This window comes from Gossypium arboreum, chromosome 12 (assembly GCF_025698485.1).
Source record: "Gossypium arboreum isolate Shixiya-1 chromosome 12, ASM2569848v2, whole genome shotgun sequence".
NCBI classification, from domain to species: domain Eukaryota; kingdom Viridiplantae; phylum Streptophyta; class Magnoliopsida; order Malvales; family Malvaceae; genus Gossypium; species Gossypium arboreum.
Window position 1 is genome coordinate 86,355,078 of NC_069081.1, and position 5,434 is coordinate 86,360,511.

The window sequence follows — 5,434 nt, forward strand, 5'->3', positions numbered from 1 at the left end:
AATAGGACAAAATTGATAGTTTAAAGGCTATTATGGTATAATAAAAAAAAACCCTTTAAGGACCAATTGAGGTTTGGGGTATAATTCAAGGACCAATTGACTCATAACTTAACATGAATTTTTTTAAACAATCTCGTTATAGGTTTTGATATTTTTTTGGACACAATGCCTAGAATTACTCATAGTCCATCCTAAACCCATAAATAGGAGGATAATACATTTCAATACACTCAAACTCACGTCCTCATGCATTAATAACAATATACATACCAGTCGAAGTAAGACTCAGTCCCCATTTTAACTTATATATCATTTAATTAATTCCTCGTCATACTAACCTTAAAAAATGGAATTGAAAGAATTGACACATTGCATTTAGGTAATCAAGGTTAAAATGATTTGAAATTTGCAAAGCAAGGAGAGGAGAGAGTCTTGATTTAGGACAAAAATAGGTGCACAAGTCCTCCTTTATGTTTCTTTGTTCCTTGAACCTAAAGCCCCTTCGAATGCAATGTAATTGAAATGGGGAAAACGACTGTTCAAATATATTAATTGCTTCAAATCAAACATGTTAGATCGAATCTTTCATCCCCCACGAGAAAATATCATTATAGTAGTTTATTAGGAATCCAACTTAGAATTTTTTTTAAGCAGAATTAAATTATATATTTTATAATAATAAAATATAATTTTATTATTTAAATAGTCTATTTTATTTATAATTTTGAAGGATTTAATCATTTTTTATCATTTTAAAGGTAAAAATATAATTTTATTATTACTAATTTAAAATTTTATAAACTATAAAGGAATCTAAATATAATTTTTTCCATTTTGAGGCTTTGCCAGCCCTCGATTCACCACTATCGTTGATGGAACCTACTATTAAATTTTAGAATTTACTTAATTTCTTTTAAAAATCAAAGGTTTAATAAGAATTTTCAAAAACATAAGGTTTAGATAATTTTTTTAAAATTTTGAGAGAATTAATATGAATTTTCAAAGAAAACTAGGATCCAAATTGAAATTCTCAATTATTTTAAAGGGCGTGATGAAATTTTTTCAAAATTTTTCGTTCTACCTCTTAGTACAGTAACAATCATTTTCTTCCATCAACCTAATGTGAATTTGGGTGGTGAATGTCAGCGTAGAACATATTTAAAATTCGTAGATCATATATATTTAAGATGAAGATTCGAATTATGAAACTTATTAAAATATTAGGGTTAATGCATCCTTTGATACTCGAAAATGTTTTTTTTTTTTTTTAAACGTAGTACATTTGCTTCTTTAGCCTAATATGGTACCTGTAGTTGTTAAAAATTTAGAGTTTAAGTTGAGTTTTAGGATTGTTTTGATAAAAGTTGCTAGGTTTTAATTTTTTTATTTTATTAAGGGATAATATCACATTTGGTGTTTTATTTGTACTTTCATAAAATGTCTAATGTGATATTTGTACTTTGAAAATGTCCAATATAATACCTGAATTATCAATATGTGTTTTATTATGGTGCCTGCACTTTCATAAAATATCCAATGTGGTACATTATCAAAATATGTTTTATCATGGTGCCTAGTGTTAATAATGTTAGGGAATTGCTAAAATACCCAATTAAAATTTGACATGTAGAAATTTTTTCCAAATCATTAAGTCCACATGGATAATATAATATTACGTGAAAAGTTAAATAAAACAAAAAAAATTAAGTTAAATTAAAAAACAATTAGCTAAACAAATGGTTATACTAAACACATAATTATATTCACGTGGACTTGATGATTTGAGGAAAAAATCTACATACTGATTTTTCATTGGTTGGTTTAACAATTCACGTACTGAGTTAACATATGATATCATAATAAAGCACATGTTGATAGTTCAAGTACCACACTAGACATCTTCAAAGTACATATATTACTAGGAGTGAGCAAAACTCGATTTGACTCGATTTTTTTTTGAGTTAATTGAATCAAATTATTCGATTTTTTCAAGTCAATTTGAATAATTAATTTGAGTTCGAGTCGAGTTAAATTTTATAATTTAAATAGTTCGAATAATTCAAATAACTCAAATAACATATTAGTGTAAATAAACCTTTGGTCCTTGTCAATTTTAAAATGAGCAAATTAGTCCCCCTCAACAAAAATAAAAAATAAAATTTTTCAAAAGAATTAAAATTAATTTAAAAATTCAAAATATTTATAAAAATTCAAAATTTATATTTTAAAAAATTAAAAATTATAAAAAAATAAAATTCTAAAGAATATATAAAAATTTAATTTTTTTAAAAATTCTCTAAAATAATAATTTTGGGATGTAAATTAACTATTTAAGTTTATCATAATAAATTTTTTTTCTTATTTTGTCTTGAAAAGTTTTCAAATATATATTCTTTCAAAATTATGTGCTTTAACATTGAATTAATTATATTGTAACAAGATTTTACTTTGACTTGTTTAATTTTTAATTTAACTCGAATAATTTTATTTGATTCGACTCTACTCAAATTTTATTTCACTCGACTCGATTCGTAAAAATTTCGAATCGAGTTAGGATGATAAAATGAGACTTGTCAATTCAATTAATTCAAAAAATTTTCATTCTATTCGGTCAAATGCTCACCCTTATATATCATATTATGCATTTTATAAAAGTACAAATATCAAATGTGATATTATTCTTTTATTAATAGAATAAATTTAATAATAATATTGAATTTTTTTATATATTTAGAACTATAATCTTTTCTTGAATTTTAGGATTTATTAATGAAATTCGAATTAAATACTAAAATGTTAATGCGGGTAGAGAAAATATCTGTTTGAAATTCATATGTTTGACCATTTTAAGGGGATAGATATCATTAATTATTGTTAGAGAAGCATTTCCTGTATTCATTGCAATAGCATATAATAGTTTATAATGTCACATAAACGTGAGTCTGATGCAATTTTTTAAAAATATGATGTGTTAAAATAAATAAATAAATAAATATATTTTTACATTTGAATGATTTTGTTCATTTTCAATATATGTATATATAAATTTTGATTAATTTGTTTTAGGGTAAATTATTATTAATAAGTTTATGTTTTGGTCACTCAATTTTAAAAGTTGTAAAATAGTTCTTGAACTATTCAAAAGTTTCCATTTAAGTCATTTGAATTATGTAAAAGTTCTTATTTAAATAGTTGGATTGTTAGTTTTTTTTTTTTTTTAAGTTCAACTAGTAAACTCTAAGTGACAATTCAATAATTGGTACGATAGATTAATACCCATCAATGCGTAGAAGATCGAAGAAGAAAGTTGTTTGGATTTTGATTCGTAAATTCATGACGTTCAAAGTTGTTTCATGAAAAAAAATAAACTGTAAAAGAGAAGTGCAAGGAGAGCTTTCAATTGATGTAGATAATATGAAGAGAGAAAGGTTATACAATAGTAATTTTAATAGTCCAATATCTTAAATGATTTTTTTTGAAAAATTCACTGACCATTGTGTAACTTTTTGAAGTTAAATGACCAAAATATAAATTTACTAAGAGTTTAAAAACATTCGATGAAGTTTATCCTTGTTTTAAATGTGTACCAAGTCATAATTTAGATGGCATGTAAAACTTAAGTTAACGCTTATATTATTAAAAACACACTGTTGATACGAAATTGATATTTTAAAAACTTAAATATATTGTCTTTAAAGTTTAGAAATGATATAAAATTGGTGGGATGCAATTAACCCAAAAACTAAAGTATCTTCTAAATATGCATATGCTTTAGTTGCAATTAATTCAAAAACCAAAGTTGCATAACAAACCCTCAAGCAGAGCCAGAAACTTAAAAATGTTAAATATTGTTATTAGTCCTTATATTATGTGTAAGTTCTAGATTTAACAACTATATTTGAATTTAATCAATTTTAGTATTTGTACTTTTCAAATTAGTAGTTTTTTTTTTATTTGTGCTTTTTTAATTTTAAATTTCAATCTTGACTCAATATTAGCAATTAAGTTTGTTTGGCTAAAATTTGCTATTAATCCCTATACTCTTCGAAATTTAAAATTTCAGTTGCGTAAAATGACAATTATTTTTTTAAAAATAAAAATCATGAATGATAAGAAAACAAAGAGATGTCATGTAGTACAAATGCTATAAGACATTACAAGCTGATGTCCAAATGTCATGTTTGCAGAATAATCTGCAAAGAGAACAAAGACAAATTGACAGTAACCATAACATTAGAAGAATTCAAAATCAGACCAAAGATACACCACCTTGATAGAATTACTAAAAATTCCATCCTAGCTCTGCCATCATTAGACATACATAACGATAAACTCTGATCAATCAACAAATCACTACTAAAAGTCCTAAAAGACTGTCAGAATTAGTAATGCTTAAAAGACCAAGATTCATATGGCCTATCCTGTTATCTTGAATTCCAATTTTATAGACCCCATTATTGTGTTCTATCATAATAAGGTCATCCGAAAAAAATTCCCAATACACATAGTGACAACTTTACCTTAACAAATCACATATATACACAAAAAACATGATTAGAAATTTAAAAATAAAAATAAAATTGAAACCAATATTACTTTTAAAGAAAACAAAGTAGACAAAACAAAAATTATAAAAATATGAACAAAACAAAACCGCGAAAATGTGGGAAAAAAACTACGAAATTGTAGATTGAAATTAAAAATAAAATAAAAATTTTAAAAATGGTTGAAGAAGCCATGACCAACAACTAGCCAATAAAGTAATTGAAAAGTTGAGCAACTAAAGTTTTTTGAGTGAAGAAAAGTATAAAATGATAATAGTTAAATATAACAATTAATTTTTATGCGTAATATATGAAAATAATAAGATATATAATATTATATATGTAATAATATATTTCGCATGATTAGAATTTAATATGATTGAAATTTTAAAATTTTAGAATATAAATTAAAAATGATAATTAAAAATAAAAGAAAAAATTATGATAAATTACATAGATAGTCACTCAACTATAAGAAAATTTCATTTTAGTCACCAAAAAAGTTTACAATTTAACCATCCACTTTACATAGTTTGTCTTTTGGTCACTCCTTAAAAATCAATGTAATAATAAATTTAGTCATCAATTTTTACATATCATATTGATTTAGTCATAATTTTAAAATTTAACCCTCAAAATTTATAAATAACTTTTAAAAAAATACATAAATACTTTCAAAAAAATATGAATAAATTTAAATTTTGTATTAATATTAAATAAAATAAAAATTCCTACCTCCACCTTCTTCCCTCTTCCCTCCCCCTCCCTCTCCTACCATCGTTCCTGTTCCTGTCCCTGTCCCTGTCCCCGTTCCATTCTGCCCATTTTGCCAGCCGCATGTCGAGACCCTCTTCAGTTGTTCTGTAAGATGGTGGCTGCCGCCGAGGTTT